Consider the following 19,699-nt stretch of genomic DNA (forward strand, 5'->3'; position numbering starts at 1 on the left):
CTCGGAACCAGCCTTCGGCGGATTAAGCGCAAATTTGTGCATTTGGTCCACGGAGGGATTGCAAACCGACGAAACAGAAAGTGTTCCAGTGAGATGCGGAGTTTGCCCAGATTTCCCTGCAGATGGGTGTGCGGAAACGCCTGTGATGGGAACTTTCTGCAGATCTTGTATGGATGGGAGCTAAAGAAAAAAAAGGAGGGGAGCGGGGCGGGGAGGGGGCAGCGGGAGCGTGAAATGTGCCTCTGTGTGTGTGTGTGGGGGGGAATGTGCCCAGACGCGGGGGCGTCACAGGGGGGGGCGTCACAGCGGGGGCAATGGAAGGAGTGCGGAACGTCCCGCAGGCTAATTGGCTTAAGACGTTCTGCAAGCGCTTGGAAAAGGTCGTTAAAGGAGTTCGCTGCACACACACAAAATAATAATCTTAAAAAAGAGTGCCGGGCATGCGCACAGAGAGGATGCCATATTGGAATGAGGCTGTAGTGGGAGTCGGCGGAGTGGAGCGGGCGCGCTAGGGAGGCGGCGGGCGGGGAGCGAGCAAAGCAGAGCTAGCGGGTGAGGCCGGTGTCCCCCCCCCGACCACGGCGGCGCCCGGGGTCTTGGTCCACGCCGCGGGGAGGACGAACTTCATCAGGTAGGACGCCGCGCGGTCGCTGTCCCCGCGCCCAGCCAGCCTAGCGAGCAGACCTCCGGCCCGCAGGTTGAGCGCGCCGGTCAGCTTCTTTTTTCCAGCTCCGAAAAAAAGGGAAGCTGTAGCCAGCCCGGGGGTCGGGGGCTGGAGGAGGGGGTGCTGAGGGAGAGGAGCGAAAGGGAAGGACAGGAGGAGAAAGCGACAGCACTGGAGCAGAGCCCCAAAGTCCGCTCTGCGCTCCGGGTTGTCATTTTTGCTCCCCCTGTCCCCTTCCCCCGGTCCCTCGGCTTTGCAAAGCCCGGCCTTGCGGGGGTCCGTCCGTAGTTGCAAAGTGTCCTCCTTCCCGGGTACAAGCTGTCCCCTCCCGCCGCCCACCTTCCTCATTTGTGCGCTCATTTTAGCGACGCAGCCGCCCTTGCTACCCCGCGCTCTCTCGTTGGGGTCTCTTTCTTCTTCCTTTTTTTTTTTTTTTTTGGTGTGTGTGTGTTTGGGGTGGCGGGGGGAGTGGGGGGAGAAGATGGTGGGGTGAGGACTGGAGACCAACCATCAAGGGTTGGTTAAAATCGTGGACACGTTCGGAATCCCCCCTTTGGAAACATTTGCCTGTACAGCTGAAATGAAATTGTCAGTAGTAGTTTCGGAGCGTGCTCCCGCATGGATGATCTTTTTGTTCTTTTTTTCCTTTTCTTTATTATTATTATTATTTTTTCTTCTACGTTAAAGTAATATCCTGTCACTTGGGGCTTTCCTGTTGTCTACACTCATATGACCTTTCAATTACTAATCTGATCTGGCTTGGGAGTTTATTTTTTTAATGTGTGTCTGTGTGTCTCTGTGTGTGTGTGTGTGTGTGTGTGTTGGTAAAATCCGCCAAAAAAACAACTGTAGGAACTGCTAGATATATTTACTGATTTTTGACCCGAGGCGGCGGGAGGGGATTAACCGGAGAAAGGGGGAGCCTTAGGTGAGGGAAGTGGTTGATTTGCGGTGGCCAGACGCAAGTCCAGAGCCCGATCCGTACTCGTGTTTTCTTGGAAGCAACGGCGGGGAAGGAGTATTTAGAAGCTGTGCCAGTTTCAATATGGCGGGCTAAGGTGGCTTTTAAAAACTGAAAATAAAGGTTTTGAGGTGGGAAAAAACCCAACCGGAGGTGCCATCTCTTCGTTTCAACTCTCTTTGACTACTCCAGTAGCTGCTTTAGCGAATTAAATGGGAAAAAAGAGAGGGAATGAGCTGCCCTAGTTTTTTCCGTGGTTAGAGTCTGCGTGTGTCCAGTCCACTGCTAAAGGGGAGAGGGGTCCCGCTGGCCCGGACCGGGGCATCCGAGCACAACTGCTCTGTGTGCCTTTGGATCAGTGTGCATACCTGTGTGTGCAGTTGGCGGGGAGGGTGCCAAAGAGATCCGCCCTGAATTTGTGTGTGCGTCTTGGAACCAGACCCTACCATGATTTGACATGACAAACTGCTGACACGTGGTGCAAAATACATGAGGGCAGAGGGAATGATTTATTTCGGCTTTCTAGGAGACCAGTTCTCTTTCTCTGTATGCTGGATCCTGTGTGCGTAAAGCCCGGTAGGTGGAGCGGGGAGGTGCTTATTAAAAGGACTCACTGTCCAGGGTTTCGGGTGAAGTCGGACTGCAGACGCCCGTGGGGTTCTGTGTGCAGGGGGCGCGCTGCAGTTAGCGGTGGGCACCCGGTGCAGTTCGCGCCGCGGTGGGAGGTGGGGGGGCCGGCGTCCGGGGCTCGGTGGGTGGGGTGGGGGAGTGAAAGTGCAGCGGCGGAAGGGCGGGGGCGCGCGGACCTCCGCTGCAGAGTGTGCAGGGGGGAGGGGAGGAGTTGCTTTTGGAGTTGCGCTCTAGGGGCGGTGGGGGATGGGGAGAGCGTTAGCGGAAGAAAGTGTCCCTTGCTCTGATCGGGCTCCGAGAGGGCTGGATCCGCTAGGGGCCTTCTCGGCGAGCGAGCGGGGGTGTCGCCTTGGGCTTTGAGAGGGCGGCGAGGTGCCGGGGAAAGGCCGGCCTCCGGGTCGGGAGAGGGTCAGGGAGCGGAGTTTGAGGGCAAAGTCGGAGCTTGTGAGTGGAGCCCGAGGGAAAGCAAGCAAACCGAGCGCCCTTAGTTGGGAACTGGGGTCCCCGACAGGGGTCGCTAGTGGCCAGGATGCAGCCGCGGAGCGGAGGTCGCGCAGCGGTGCCAGCGGGGTGGACCTGGGGGACTGGGGCCACACGGCGGCCGCGCGCCGTCCCCAGGGCCAGGCGAGGGCGGGTCCGGGGGACCTTCTCTGTGCCCGTGGCCTGATGGCGCGTCTTCCTAGTGCGCCCAGATGATTTTAAATCATAGGGTTAAAAAGCGCTGGCCAGGTCTGTAGTTACCGCAGAAACGTGGTCCCTGGGCATTTTCAGAGGCCTGGAGGGAGGACCGATGGGGTCAGCTTGTCTTCCCACTTAGACGGACGCCGCGCTGTTGGACAGGGCAGTCCCTCGCGGCGGCCCGTGGGTGGGGCCTGGGGGGAAGCATCACCAAGATGCGAGACCCCGCGGCAGATTTTCCCTCCGACCTGGGCGGCGGGGCTGAGCGATCCGCGACCCTCAGGCCCAGACGCGCTTCGCACCCCAGCCCCCGGGCCGAGCGCGCGGCGCGTCCCCGGCGCTCCGGTCCCGCGCGTCCCCTCGGGGACAGCTCTCCCGTGGGCTTCGCCCAAGTGGAAACCAGCCTAAGATGGCTCTGTGCTTGTAAACTGCAGTTTCAGCCGGGAACCCCTCCCCTCGTCCTCCTGACGTCGCGGCTGACAAGCGCACAATTCACTCCAACGCCCCGAAACCTGCGATTTTGCACCGAGCTGTGCGGTGGAAGCGAACATACAACCGACTGCGAAGAACATTCCACAGGATTCTCGCAGGGCCCAAGTTTTCCTTCTCTTGGGTAGGAGCGGGAGGAGGGAGGAACCGAGACGAGGCAGGAGCCCCCGCCCCGAAACCGGGGCTGGGGACTTTCACGCGTAAAAAACGCAGGGAGGTGCCCCGGGGACGCGGAGGGTGGCCTTGCGGAGCGATGGCCACTCTTAGGGCCGCTCGTCCTTGACCACATTGGTGGTGTCGGGAGTCCGGACACGACGCCGGGAAGCCTGGGAGGCCGTTTCCAAACTTCTGTAGACCTGCTTGCAGTTTCGCTTTCGGAATTTTCGGGATCTTTGGGTTTATAGAGTTGGGTGGGATTCCGGGAAGGGCAGGGCGCCAGGGGCTGGCCTCAGGGCTACTCGTCCCTTTCTGTGCAGAAGTGAGACTGCTCACCCACCCGGGCGTCCCCCGCGGTGCCTCCCTGGACACCGAGCGCCGGCGCCTTTGAGGGTCTGGGGCTCCAGGCCCCGCGCTCCGCCCCGACTCCGGAGAGCTTGGTCCCCGCGCCGCGTTTTGTCGGTTCCAGCGGCGCAGCCGCGGCGGATCCGAGCCCACTGGTGGGAAACTGCCTCCGACGCGGGCAGACCCTGCCTGAATCCAGATCCATCGCCGCCGCCCTCTACCTTCCCTCACCCTTCCACCCTTGCACCGTAGCGGAGGGACCCGGGGGACCGATTGGCGTGTCTGTACCAAGCAAATGGACCCAGGTTTCACCAGGTCGGAGAAGAAGCGAAAACAGGCTCAAATTCGGCCCCGTTTCCTGGGAAGTCTTTGGGGGTGGGGAGCGAGGTGGAGCGGGTAGGTGGAGGGGGGGAGGGGAGAGGCCTTGGTGGTCAGACTGAATTGCTGGCTAGGCTGTCCTTTGAGATAGGAGATCTGCTACTTTCTCCGTTCGAAGCATTAAATTTGCACACACTCTGCTTCCTCCTTTCCATAAATAAGTAGTCTCAGATTTTTATCTTAGTTCATTGCTGGGACCCTGCCGCTGCCTGGAAGGTGGCCGGGGTGGGCGGGGGACCACACACCCATGCGCACCAGAAACCCTCCAGTCCCCTACCCAAGCTGGGCGCAGAACCCATTCTAGGGCCAGTGGAAACCACTGCCCAGTGGCAGGGCGATTCAGCAGCCCTTACCCCAGAGAAGAGTTCCATCAGCCAATCTGTCTTGATGTGTGTTGTTCTAGAAGTCACAGCTGAGACCTGCAGGGGTGACAAAGGAGTATTTCCCATTTCCCATTAGGTTACCCCCATCTTGAACCTCAAACAAGCCATCTGCTGGGACATGAATTTCACTAATCATGGGAATAATTGATCAGAGAGGGCTTTTCCTCTTCATGTTTTCTTGCAGAAATTGTGGACTAATCTTTTGGGAAACCTTGCTGGTTTCCCAAAACCAGCTTTATGATAACTAGCTTTATGATTCTTGACTTAAAAAAAAAAAAAAAAAAGAAGAAGCCGGAAGCAGAAGAGGGTCCTGAAGAAAGGGGAAAACCATGGTGATTTCCCTTTTCTCTTTATAATAAGACTTTCCTTTGCTGTCCTGGGAGTGCTGATGGGTCATAAGATCCCATTTTGCCCACTCTAGTTGAGGTGGCATTTTCCACCTTTCTCTCTGTGCCATTGTCCCCAAAGGACTTGCCAAATCTGAGCAAAAATGCCGGGTGATGGAAACACTGCTCTGAGCAGTAAGTGAATGAGACTTACCTTGAATTGATAGAGGGTGCTTTTGGGATCAGAGAAGCACATGTAGTGAAAACGCAGAAGATTTCAAAGTAAAAGAGTTCTTTTTTTTTTTAAGTAATTTGAACAAAAATAGTCTACTGTGGAATTTGAATTACCTCCAGTTCTAGTATTAGATACCATTTCTTTCTTAGTATTTCACTATTTTTGGAACTTTTGGAGTTCCCGTAACAGTGTAGAGGCCATAAAGAAGAACTTGTAAAAGGTTCTTGTCCCACAAAGAAACTAGGATCCATAGTTCAAGACACATTCAGAGTTTTTTTTTTTTTCTGACTGTTCTTACATCGACATTGCCCTAGTAGCAACTTACTGTTACCATTCTACAAGTAAGAAAAACTGGTTAGGGAAATGATACTTGTCATGACAAACCATCTGTGCATTTGTAGTGGTGACCCGTGACCTGACAGCTGTTCTGTAAGGAAGATTCCTGACCGAGGAGGAGAGGACAGAATCAGGAGGAAGCCTGGCTTCTAGTTTCAGCGATGCTTCCGTCGGCTGTATGACCTTGGACCAGTTACTGGAGGTCATCTTTCTGAGCCTCAACTTCCGCATCTGCAAACTAGGTGCTTTGGACTGGAATCTCACTCAGAGATCCCCATGGTTCTATCTGGGAAAAAAAAAAGATCTGTGGTTCAACACATCTAGGCAGATCTGCTCAAGTGATACATCTTTCAGACCCTTGTCCGGAAGGTAGGGTGGAAACATTACTGGCCATGATTTCAGAGGATGTCTTTGAACGCAGGTCACTGTGCAGAAGTAACGTGGTTATTGTTAAGGGATGCAAGTTCCACAGGGGGTCATGATTTCACTTGTGCTCTGGAAAAGGAGAGGTGTAGAGAAAATTGAGGCACACCACTCTAGCCTTCACATATAATCCCAATAATGGCAGGGCCTGGGCCAGGTCATAAAGAATACAGGCCATAAAGAAAAACCTGATTTGAGTTTGCTCTAATAATTCCTAGACTAGAAGGGGCCATTCCAAATAGCCCTCTCTACACCGCCTGCCCAGACAGGGTGAGTGCTTGGACCTTATTCGATTATATTCATAGTGTGGGTGGATGGCTGCAGCCTCTAGGTAACCCAGCCAGTGAAAGAATCAGATCTGACCCTCCATTTTCCATTCCTGCCCTTCAGGCTGGGCCACTGGGCAAGTACTTCCTCTCTTTGTAAGACTGAGAATGTCCTGGGACATTCTTAGGAAACTTGGTTTTGTTGGTTAAACCAATTGTTGGCTGTTTGGATGTCCGTGTAAATAAACAAGATGTTTATAGACAGGACAGTGTACTGTAAATAAGGGAAGATACTCAATTTAGAGCTTGCGGTCTAAGAGGGAATATTATATGATTTATATAAAGTTATCAAATAAAATTCTTAAAGGATTTTTTTTTTTTTTTTTTTTTTTTTTTGTGGTACGCGGGCCTCTCACTGTTGTGGCTTCTCCCGCTGCGGAGCACAGGCCCTGGACGCGCAGGCTCAGCGGCCATGGCTCACGGGCCCAGCCGCTCCGCGGCATGTGGGATCTTCCCGGACCGGGGCACGAACCCGTGTCTCCTGCATCGGCAGGTGGACTCTCAACCACTGCGCCACCAGGGAAGCCCAAAGGATTGGTTTTGCATGATCAGTACAGCAGTGTTCTGATTAAAAGATGCCACCATCATACTCCTCATGTGGTTAGCCGGTAGAGAATTTTAAAACGTGCTAATTCTTCGCTATACATTGATAGTTAGGGTCCTTCATGTTACGGTAAGATGATACTCACTACTCTAAAGGTTTTGCTCTCTTGTCATGTAGGTTTCTATTCTTGTGATAAGATAGATGTCTTTGACACTGATTTAAAGAAAGAATCCATTGTGCTTTTGGTTTCATTCTTTTTGACTTTCTTAAAAACAAAAGTGACACATTTTGGAAGATGCCTTGCATTTGGTGGCAAAGAATGGCAAAGAGCATCAGCAGTTGTGACCACAAAGGAGGGGTTTGGAGCTGGTGGGACGGGGGAAGGTGGGACAGATTTGTATCCTGTGATATTTTTCCCCCTGCAGTTGTATTGGCTGAGAAAAGATACCTTATAAAGTTATTTAAGCATCCTTTCTCCTAAATTGGGCAAGTTGTTTTTTTTCTGTTTCATTCAAAACTGAATTTATGAACTCAGTCACTTTCAGGTACAATGCGAGCATCTGAAATTCCAAGTGCAAGTTCCTACAAAGTCTCATGCAAAAGATAATTCAAACAGGTGCTCACTGAAAAACCACACATTTGGATTTGAAAGGGTTGTGGGATTACTCTGATTTGGAATTATCTGTTTACTCCGAATAATACTAAAAAAATAGTAACTACTGGGCTTCCCTGGTGGCGCAGTGGTTGAGAGTCCGCCTGCCGATGCAGGGGACGCGGGTTCGCGCCCCGGTCCGGGAAGATCCCACATGCCGCGGAGCCGCTGGGCCCGTGAGCCATGGCCATTGAGCCTGCGCGTCCGGAGCCTGTGCTCTGCAACGGGAGAGGCCACAACAGTGAGAGGCCCGCGTAACGCAAAAAAAAAAAAAAAAGTAACTACTTATTTAAGCATCTACTATTTGCCAGCCACTCTTCAAATTGTTTGTATTTGTATATCCTCTATTTTATGAGTGTTGTCACCCCCATTTTGCACATGGGGAGATGGAAAGGGAGCCTGAGTCACTTGCTAGCAAGTTTGAGCAAGAGAGAGAGTGCGGATTTGAATCCTAGTCTTAAACTGTCTTGAAACTGTGTATATTGATTATCTGCTCTGTGTGAGACACAGCCTAGCAATTTAAGTGCATTAGCTTATTTAATCATCATAGGTGAGTGCTGGTATCTTTATCGGTCATTTATTGAATCTTTGGGGAGGTTATACAGGGCCACACAAATAGGTTTGTTTTTCTTAAAATATTTTATTGAAACAGAGTAAGACTAGAGCATTTTCCTTTTGCATTCAGTTCAGACGGTCATGGGAGAACAGAGCTTAAGTCACTGTTTTTAAAGTTTGAAGTGAAATTACGTGGTGTTCCTGGGGTGGGAAAGAATGTTGTTCACAGTCACGTGATTTGATCATTAAAGCTTTGGAAAGTGTTGAATTTCTGAAATTTCATCTTGATTTGAAAAATAATTGGGAATTCCCTGGTGGTTCAGTGGTTAGGACTCGGTGCTTTCCCTGCCGTGGCCTGGGTTCAATTTCTGGTCAGGGAACTAAGATCCCACAAGCCACATGGCGCGGCCAAAAAAAAAAAAATTGGCTTTAATATAAGTCTGTTTTCTTCCCCCCTCCTCTCTGAAAGACACTACTCACTAATGAGGGTGAGAATAAGTTTAAAAATTCTCAAGTCGCGGAAGTAGTGGAGAGTGGAAATCAGACAGCATGGAAAGCTGGGGAAGGAAGTACTAATTTTCCCTTCTAAGTAGCATTGGCCACTCGTGAGCACAGTCTCCTAGATTCTACTGAAGTTCTTGATGTTTTATTGGATTATTTTCTTCTGTGGTATGAAACTGAAGATAAAACCCCAAAGCTGTTCTCCCTGGGACGTCTAGGTCAACTCTGCTTCTCTTTGCTCCTGGGTCATCAGCTCCTTGCAGGCTCCTCCAGGGGTGAGTTGACCTCACGCTTGAAGCTGACAGCTGAAAGCCAGCTCCACTTACCCTGTGTGAGTGGAAGTTGATTTCACTTCCTTAAAAGTCAAGTTCTGCCAACTCAAAGTTGCTGGATTTTCATAGAAAGTGGCTTTGGCATTATTTTAGAAAGTGCACTAAAGATGGTGTGAATACACTATGGCCGGATGGTTAGAGTGAACCAGTCTTGGGAATTTAGAAACCCCAGTTCTGGTTCAGAGCTTTTCATGCGACCTTGGTCCAGTGGGTAAGGCTCTGTGCTTCCACTGCAGGGGCCGCGGGTTCGATCCCTGGTCTGGGAACTATAAGATCCTGCGTGTCTCTCGGCCAATGACAACAACAAAAAAGAGTGGAGTGGTAGAAAAATCTAGGGGGATGGAGGGAAAAGCACAGTGCCAAAATTTCGGTTGGATTCCTCTGGTGTTTGCATACATTTCTGTAGGGAAGACACTGCCTTTCTAAGGGCAGAGAAGTGGACAAGGGCAGCCTTAGAATGAAGGTATGTGGGGGGGTTGGGGGGAGGTGAGGGTTTATCTGGAGAGGGTTAACCTGTGTTTTTGTGAACCGGAGGACAGAGGTCTTGAAGATGATGTTAAGAAATCCAGAGTGCAGAAGTTTACTGTTCCAGGCATCCCACGTGTTTTCTTAATTAACATCATGGTTGATATTAACTCACTAGGTTAAAGTTCATCTGCTTCTAATCATAGTTATTCTTTTTTTTTATTTTTTGCGGTACACTGGCCTCTCATTGCTGTGGCCTCTCCCGTCGCGGAGCACAGGCTCCGGACGCGCAGGCTCGACGGCCATGGCTCACGGGCCCAGCCGCTCCGTGGCATGTGGGATCCTCGCGGACCGGGGCACGAACCCGTGTCCCCTGCATCGGCAGGCGGACTCTCAACCACTGCACCACCAGGGAAGCCCCATAGTTATTCTTTCATAATGCATCATCTTTTATTTGTAAACATACAAACCACAGGTGTAGAATCACAACCCCAACCTCTAGCTGTTTGTTGCAGGCTAATGGTTGGACCCTGTTTTGCTCATTTTGCCCAGATCGATTTGCTAAGATTTCCACCGACCCGTCAGCCTGATTTTGGTCCTTTTTGAATGCTGCAGGCCTCATCCTGCATATTTTGTCTTTGTCCATCTTATTCTCAGTTCTCAGCCTTAATTTTCCACGTGGCCTAATTAAGAAGAGGCTTTTTAAAGCCCCAGAAGATAAAAAGATGTGTGTTGGAGAGACTTACCTCCCAGGTTTTTTGATTTTTGTTTTTTGTGTTTTTGGGGGCTGATTTTTCAGATATTTATCCAGTGGCAGGTGACAGGGAGAGGGCTCTTCTAGCTGAGTAGAGTTCTGGGAGGGGTCTGTCAGCCAGGCCCAGAGTCTTCCAAGAAGCATTAATCTCAGTGTGCTAACGAAACAGAAAAGAAAGTTATGCAGAACATAGCTGGTGATGCTTCATACTGAAGCTGACAATTTCCAAGATCCTTCAGGGCCACACGCCTAATGGATTGAACCCCTGCCAGATGTGCTCCCCTGATTTCAGGGAAGGAGATGTGAACAGCTGGATGCCATCATTTATTTATTTACTTTTTATTGGGGTATAGTTGTTTTACAATGTTGTGTTAGTTTTTACTGTGCAGCAAAGTGGAGTTCCATGTGCTATATAGCAGGTTCTTATTAGTTACCTATTTTATACATATTCGGGTATATATGTCAACTCCAATCTCCCAGTTCATCCCACCCCCCGGGTGCCATCATTTTTTTTTTTTTTTTTTTTTTTTCTGTACGAGGGCCTCTCACTGTTGTGGCCTCTCCCGTTGTGGAGCACAGGCTCCGGATGCGCAAGCTCAGCGGCCATGGCTCACGGGCCCAGCCGCTCCGCGGCATGTGGGATCTTCCCGGACCGGGGCACGAACCCGCGTCCCCTGCATCGACAGGCGGACTCTCAACCACTGCACCACCAGGGAAGCCCCAGGGTGCCATCATTTTAATAAAGGCTAATGGTTATGGAGCAACTCGTTTTTCTCTGCTCCCCTCTGCCTTGGTCTCCAGCAGTCCACAGCACTGTTACTAAGAACAGCCAACTCTGGAATCAAACCTACCAGCCCTGGTTTTCTGTGCTTTTTGATGTTCTGCTTGGAGGCCAGAGAGTGGCTCTAAGTGGGGTAACAGAATGTTTGGAGCCTTGAGTTTTGGTCCTTGTCATTTATTGTCTTTAAAACTTTAACTTAAATATGCTTTATTCTTCCCAGCCAGCTGCAAAATGCAGACTGCCCTCTTCCCCTTTTCACCCCTGCACTGTGAACTGGAGCGGCTTTGGGCAGTGTAGCAGATTGTACACTTTGAGGAGCCAGCTGGGCATTGGGGACCCGACCCCCCTCTTTTGCGAAAGCTTTTGGGATCCAGTTTAGACCATGGTGACTATTTCCTTTTTTGAGTCTTTATTCCGTTGGAGCGGATGCTATATTGTTCTCTCCTACTACATACACTTTTAACCAGGAAGGTCTGGGAAAACCCAGATTTCCTGAAATGTTTGAGTGGGAGGGGCGACTTTAGGAGGCTTCTAGAACAGTCCCTGTGTTTTGCAGATGAGAACAGTGTTGCTTGTTGTTGCAGTTAAAAAGGCCAAGAGTACATTCTGCTAAGTGATGGTTACATTGTGGGGTAAAACCAGATCTTCTGCACTCTTTGGTAGGGTTTGTTACATTTCCCAAGTTCTTTATAACCAAAGTAAATTAGGGTGTTTTTCTTGACTTTGCATGATTTGCAGTTGGATGGGCTCCACTTATTACTATCTTATTATTTACTATCTTATTACTCTAGTACATTTCCTTTCTGCATTTAAATGATATCACTGATACCATGTGATTGGTGCCCAGTTTTATGCATATGTATCTATGGCTTAAAGTCAGCACCTGAAATGCTCTTCAGTTCTTTTAGGAATCCTCAGCTCTGTTGCAGAACCCTGCAGGCCGCGGTGACTCTCTGGCTGCATCCTTCAGAGGTGGGCTTGCAGAGTCCTGATTGGTACTTTTAATCGTCGGTGTCTTAGTTGACGGCAGGATGACTGCGTGGTATCCCCAAAGCATCACTGCTCTGCATCCGTCTTGCTCGAAGTCATCTGATTCATAAAAATCCCCTCAGAAAATTAGATACTGACGATTAGATGTTATCTATGCATGTCTAGCTTACAGAAGGGTCCTTTGTAAGATTTCTTTACTTCTTGAGTTCTCATGACTGTACATACAACACATGGGCTAGCTTCCCTAAAATGACTCATATGCACACGTGTGTAATGTGAGATGCAATTCTCCTGTAGAATACGAGGTTACTTAGCTTTGTTACAGCCTTGAATCGATGCTCTAATTCATTCCTCTTAATATTTGTAGGTGACGGGGAAGTCCTATGTTTGGAGTTTGTCCAAGATGTTAGCACTAAATGTCTGCATTAATCCTGAAACATCATGCTTCTTTGATAAGGTCCTACAACCAGGCTCTTCTGTGTCAAGTATTTCATGTCAGTCATAAGCTAACCTAAGGTTGGTGTTTACCTCTGTGGCTTGGAAGTAAATTTCTGGTGTAAGAAACCCTGTATCACTACCTTGATGCAAAGACTGATTGTACTGTAGATTTAATTGGGTCTTTCAAGGCCTCTGCCGTCTTGACAGTAAATAAGTAGTGAATCATACATAAATAATTCATAGGTAAACAGTTAATAAATAAATAAATGAACTTCCAGGATGGGGCACAGCTAGTCTGCAGTTTGATTAGGTGTTCTCTTCTCTTGAGCGAGTAACTTGGAAGGCTCAATTTTCTCATTTTTCGCATGCCCGCTTTTGAACGACCGATTTTGCTCAGTCTGGAGCGCTACACTTGCCGTTTGGTTGGGAGGTTAAGAGGTGACAAACCATGAATCAGAAGACACAATTTGCTATTGTGGGAATCGTAGGCCACCGCCAACCCTGGTATTTATTCCTTAACCTCCTCCTATCCCCTACATATCTTATTTCCTAGGACGGAGGTATGAATCGGGATGTGAAAAATTAGCATTTCTTATGCTGGGGCAGCAGTTTGTGTCAGATTTCAATCTATTTAGAGTGAAAACCAATTGCAGAACGGCCAGGAGATTGTGGCCCTAATCAAGGTAAATCAAGCTCGGAGCATATGGTGGATGGCAAAATTCCATGCATCTTCTGCCCCAGAGAATCAGTTCGTCTCCCTCGATGATGGAATCAGGAAGGCCCGTCTCTTCTGAGAGAGGCTGTATTGGCTGGTGAGAGTGGGGAGAGCTGGGCTTCATCATGCGTTATTAACAGAGTGATCTGCGTGACACGGTGCGTGTCAATAGAAGGAAGCCTTCCTTGATAAGTGCCTGGGCGCTTAACCCCTCTTTGCATCTTCAAAGCCATTTACAAGTATCGTACTTGCAGATACTCTTGTGATCCCAGGCTGTTATTTGCATGTTGCTTCTTAGGGAAATGGAAGCAGTGATTTTCAGAGATCAGGTTTGGGTCACAACTTGGGTTGTGCATCCTTCAGAATCCTCTGAGATTTTCCATTTTGATGGAAATGTTTGGAAAGGTCTTAGCTCAGATTAGGTGTCCTGTGCTCAGTTTGAAATTCCTGGAGTGTGAAATGAGGCAGTTTTCTCTGTGATTTAGACATGCTAGATTTCCAAGGGCAGCTAGAGTATGTCTGGAATTCCATAAGCTTTTAGTTTAGGCCTTCACTTTTACTTTTCAGTTTGGGGAAGAGTCTCTCTTCAGAGTCACATAAAAAACAAAACAACTGCAAACATTTTTTCCCGTTTCTGAGTAGCAAGCTTGAAATTGTAAGCATGTTCATCGGTAGGAAAATTGCCCGGTCCTTGAACTAGTTTAAGGCAGGTCCCTTTGAAAGGACTGGATAATTGGGTAACTTGAAAAGAAACGCAACATTTCTTTTATTGCTATTACGATAATGCTCCCTGGAGTGAGTCCTTCTGAGTAGTACGCCTTTGGACCTTGCCTTTTTTTTTTTTTTAATGTTTTAATTTTTTAATTTTTTTGCGGTACGCGGGCCTCTCACTGTCGTGGCCTCTCCCATTGCGGAGCACAGGCTCCGGATGCGCAGGCTCAGCGGCCATGGCTCACGGGCCCAGCCGCTCCGCGGCACGTGGGATCTTCCCAGACCGGGGCACGAACCCGTGTCCCCTGCATCGGCAGGCGGACTCTCAACCACTGCGCCACCAGGGAAGCCCCTGGACCTTGCCTTTTGATGAATGGAGAGAAGAATGATTTCTAATGCTAAGGTATCTTCATTAATCCAATGTAAAGTTTCACTTTTTCACCTGAACTCTGAGAACTTTGATTTCAAAGTCTAGTTGCACAATGATAGTTTAACATTTATCACGTCTAATAAAGAAATCAAGGAGAAAAATGGGGTACTAGCACTAGCTTAGGGAAAGGAGAAAATTTATTGACACACGTCTGGAGATCTGAAATTGGGGCTGCACAGCTTTTTATTGCTGTGGATTTAGGAGGGAGATCTTGTTTCTTAGAGCCTACACTGCAGGGAAGAAAATGACTGTGTTTCTGGGATGTTCCCTTCTAAACCAGTGTCAGTAGGTGGGAGACCCCCACCCCCACCCCAGCCCTCGTGTTAGCACATGGGAGAATCCTTTTCTGTGTAATTTGACCAACCTAAGAGCAAAGACTTAAAGACACATTGGGGTTTCCTTTGGGAAGGACACAGCTGGGTCTCTGTGCAGTGGTTCCTAAGGTGTACAGTCTTCACCCCTGTGAACTGAGATGCCAGTCAGCCTTTTCACTTCCCACTTATAAACATGAGAAACCACAAAGTATTACCAGACTTCTGAGGAAAGCAGCTAATATAAAACAGTAGAGACCAAAACTAACCAAGGGAGAAAAATACCTGCTCTTACAAAGGAGAGATGAAACATCTTACAAAAAAAAAAAAATCATGAATGGCCTCAGGGATATAATAGAAGATTTTACATCTATGGAACAAGGTAGGATGGAAAAAGGGAATATTCAAAGAGTTAAAAAGAGCCTCTTGAAATTAGATTGTAAAACTCCATAGAAGAGCTAGAAGAGGAATTCAAGGAAATGCCCTAGATGGTAGATTAAAGAGTAAAGGGGCATAAAAGGGAAAATGAGGGAGATTAACGAGATTCAACATTGGAATGAATATTAGAATGAAAGAACAGAGAAAACGGAGGGGAGGAAATTGGCAGTAATTCCAGGAAATATCCTGGAACTGAAGAACAGTTTCCAATCTTGAAGGAAGTCATTCAGAGCCCTGCAAGCCACAAGTAGATTACCATTTGGTACCTCATTGTGAAATTTCAGAACATCAGAGGATCTGGTAATTAGGATGGGACCAGATTTCTCAACAGTGGAAGCTGGAAGACAATGTGGGGAACCCTCAAAATTCTAAGAGAGGATGTTTTTCCAGTTTAGGATTTTTAATTGACATCTAGGTGATTACAGTGTTGTGTTAGTTTCAGGTGTACAGCAAAGCGATTCATATATATTTATATATATTTTAAGATTCTTTTCCATTATAGATTATCACAGGATATTGAATATACTTCCCTGTGCTATACAGTAGGTCCTTGTGGTTTATCTATTTTGTATATAGTGGTGTGTATCTGTTAATCCCAAACTCCTAATTTCTCTCTCACCCTGCTTCCCCTTTGATAACCGTAAGTTTTTTTTCTATGTCTGTGAGTCTGTTTCTGTTTTGTAAATAAGTTCATTTGCATCATTTTTTAAAATTCCACATTTTGGAATCCATAAGTGATATATATGAAGTGATATATATATCATATACGATATTTTCCTTTCTCTTTCTGACTTCATATAGTGTGATAGTCACTGGGTCCATTCATATTGCTGCAAATGGCATAATTTCATTTTCTTTTTGTGGCTGAGTAGTATTCCATTGTATATATGTACCACATCTCCATTATCCATTCATCTGTCGATGGACATTGAGGCTGCTTCCGTGTCTTGGCTATTGTAAATAGTGCTGCCATGAACATTGGGGTACATGTATCTTTTCCAAATTAGAGTGTTGTCTTTTCCAGATATATGCTTGAGGAGTGGGATGGATCATATGGTAAAGAATATGTTTCACCCACCTAAACTATGGGTTAAAACATGAGAACTGGTTAAAGACATTTTTATGCAAGGCTGCACATGCTTCTACTAAATCCTTTCTTAGGAACCTTTTGAAGAATGTGCTCCATCAAAAGGTGGGAGAAAACCAAGTGAGGAAGACCTGGGACACAGAATAAGAGGAGAATCTCATAAAAGAAGTGAAGCAAGATCTCAGGATAACACCTGCTACCAGGCATAGAAGGCAGTTAGTCTAGATTAGAGCAGAACAGAAAGCCTTGGTAGAAATTACTTCAAGATGAAATTAAGAAAATACCTATATATCTCAGTTTATCGAGAGATTTAGACAGTTAATGGAAAAATTGACCTTGAAAGGGTGAAAAGTATGTAGAAAGCTAAGGTCATGGAAAAAACAAGGCCATCATTAACTCCAGGGAAAACTTGTGTGAGAAAGAAAAAGTAATCATAGTACACCACATGGATCTGCTGTAATGTATTTATAGAGCCATAGTAATGGGACCATACCTATTAGGAGGATGTATATTTATATATGTATACACACACACACATACACATATGAAAAGAGAGACAGAGGTGATGTGAGTGGTAGAGTATCACCTGATAAAGACAAAAACTGAACAATTAATAAGTAAGCTGTTATTCAGAGATGAGATGAATGCCAGAACAATCCGCTGAAAGAGTTGGAAGTGACTGACTCAAGGAGGAGAGGGCAAGAGACTGCTGTTTCTTTTTTTTTTTTTTTAGGAGGGGTGCATCATGTACAAGCCTTGTAGAATGTTTGGCTTTTGAAATTATATGCAGACATAACTGATATAAAAAATCATCTGCTAGTCTATTATATCTCAGTAAAGCTGGGGAAAATATCTGCTAGGAATGAGGGACCTAACACAGAGAGTTCCTAGAGATGATGTGATCTAATCTTCTCTCGACTTTTGAGAAAACTGAGGCTGGGAAAAAAGAATTTGCCCAGATCCTTGGCTGCATGAAGAGAATGGCTCTGCCACGAACAATCAACACAGTAAGTTCTTGGTACTGTAACTCTTATCGAACTTTTACGGACAGCAAGCTCACCTGACTTCAGGCAGATGGTAAAGCAAATCTTGACTATGCAAAACAATGGAATTCAAAGAACAGGTATTCTATAAGGAAAATGATTTATAATGCAAAACTCATGCACATTATTTAATGCAAAACCATTTCTACAAAACCCAATCTTCCTCTCCCCACGTTTAAATGACTTTGCAGAAATATTATGTTCTCTTCTGTACTTATGATAGATATATTTTGATGAGGAACTATTTTTCTCTCTTTAAACAACCCAGGCAAAAATCTTCCTTTAATAAAGCAGTGGTTCTTAGAGTGTGGTCCTTGGACCAGCAGCAATCAGCATCACGTGATTAGAGATACCAGATGACTAGGCATTATCCCAGATCTACTGAAGCAGAAGCTCTGGGCAGGGGGCCCAACAGTCTGAGTTTTGATACGCCCTCCGGGGGATTCTGCTGTTCCTTAAATTTTGAGAACCACTGAAATAGTCGATGACATTAAAGACAATGCTGACCCCCGACTTCTTTAGAAGTTAGACTCATGGGGGTGAGTCCCCATTGCGTGGGGATCCTTTTTCATTTCCTACAGACCTCGTTCTCCTCGAGGTTTAAGCACCTTGGTCAGGATTTAATGTGAACTGTGACTTTTTTGGGGGGGGGTGATGCGGAATAAACCAGAGGCAGCCTTTGGCATTATTGATGAAAAACTTAGAGAACACTCTGAGTTCTAGAGTACAATCCAAGCATCCTAATTACAAGCTTATTACAAAGGAGCATGGTCTTTCTCGGGTGTATTTGCTGAGATTTGGGATTGGCTGTGTATCAGGGACCGTCAGATAGAGCCGTGTAAACAAGATAGAAGCTTATTTCTCTTGAAGTAATCGTCTGCAGCTGATGGAAGAACCAAGCTCTGCCATCAGTGGGGCCTTCCTCTGCGTGATCTCAGGTGGCTCTGGGGGTGACTGGTAAAGGCCCACCCCTCCACCAAAGGGTGTGACCTTCTGGTTGAATTCATTCACTCCGCAAACTTCCCACTGGCCAGAACAGAGTGGTGCGACCACATGCAACTTCGAGGATGGCCCGGCAGTGTTTATTTTGGTTAACTAGTTAGTCCTCCCTGCAGACAAAAGAGGAAATGGAAACTTGGGGTGGGAGACGTTTAACAGCCTCTGGTGCACAGTCATTTCTACCTGTGTGCAGGTTCTGGTACATTCTGTGCACAGAATGCCGTGTGATGATCAAGCCGTGAGTCTGGGTTCCCAGGCCATGCAAAACCTTTGTCACCCCTTTATAAACCTACCTCAAATGGCCCCAAGTTCAGTGATTGCTGAACTAAGGATGGGGGAATGTATAAACAGTAGTCATAGTTCCTATTTTGCTGACTTTTCTCAAAATTAAAGGAAAATTTGGTGCATAGAAACACAGTCTTGTACGTGTAAGAGTTTCATGGATGGTAAAAACAGGGTATTAAAAACCCAATGGGGTAGGAATGGATTATTAACTACGGGAGGTGGTCAGCTCAGAACTGCACCGCACAAAGCACTTGAGCATAAACATATGGGGACATATGTTAAAAAGGTAAATGTAAAACTTGAAACCCTAGGGAAGTTAAACTTCTGGTATCTTACAATGGGGGAGGACATTTTAGGAATACAGTTTTTAGAAGAAATAACGTCAATTATGGATTGGACTAAGTTAAAAAAAACAGCTCACGTTCTGTACGTATATAAGAAGGACCCACTAAAGGGAGAATTGGGGAAAATATCTGCAAGAGTTTTGGGGGATAAGATACGTAGAGCTCTTAAAAATCCATAAAAAATACCAACAAAGTTAAAATGTGGGAAGGATGTGAGGTATGTGAGAATGCATAGTACAGTGTTCATAATGGTGAAAGATAAAAAAACAACTTAATGGCCAGCAGTAGGGGAATGGTAAATAAATAACCTGTTCATATTATAATAAAAGTCATACAATCATTTCAAGTCATGTTTTCAAAGAATTTTAATGATGTGGGGAAAATGCTTTCTATGTGATGTTTAAATGGAAAATGAATTAAAATTCTAAATTCCATGTGAAGTAAAAAACAAACAACAACAACCCACAGAGAAGCTATCAGGAGGAGATACTATAAAAATAAAAGAGATTATCCCTGGGTGTTAGAATTACAAGTGATTTTACTTTGTTCCCTTGTAATTTTATTTTGCAAGGCTTCTAAAGAGAGTACAAAGTTGTATACCTTTTATGAGAAGGCAAAAAGTAAACATTGCCAAGAAAGCAAACGGTGACATGTCATTTGCCAAAATAAATACATTTTGCAACCTGGGGGTACACAGAGCCTTGTCACTTGCCCTTACAGGATAATGTGGGTTTTTGGTATTTATGTCATTGCTTTTGACTTCTATTTAAAATGATGGGTCTGGTGCATTTAAATTGATCTTATTTTATAGTCACCGATTACCTTTTTATAGTATCTAGTTAGAGGCAGATGGATAGAGTTGAATCAATAGGAATCTTAAAAACTTGAAAAAAGCAAACTTTTTTCCTCCTTTAATAAGGGCTTGACTGATTTACTAATAGTTAGGTTTATAGATTTTTCCTTGAAGTAAAACTTTCTGCCTGGTTACATTTTG

General features: G+C 46.5%; 1 protein-coding gene across 2 annotated transcripts in view; it reads left to right on the forward strand.

The window, feature by feature from the left end:
* Positions 1–470: 470 nt before the first annotated feature.
* The window catches only part of SFMBT2 (Scm like with four mbt domains 2), a 205,810-nt gene continuing 186,581 nt past the window's right edge, over positions 471–19,699 (forward strand). For both annotated transcript variants that reach the window (XM_081230116.1, XM_081230117.1), the window contains exon 1: positions 471–631. The gene's annotated coding sequence lies outside the window, so the exon portion shown is untranslated. The remainder of the gene's footprint in view (positions 632–19,699) is intronic.

The sequence above is a fragment of the Mesoplodon bidens genome (assembly GCF_964165515.1).
Source record: "Mesoplodon bidens genome assembly, chromosome: 3".
Classification (NCBI taxonomy): domain Eukaryota; kingdom Metazoa; phylum Chordata; class Mammalia; order Artiodactyla; family Ziphiidae; genus Mesoplodon; species Mesoplodon bidens.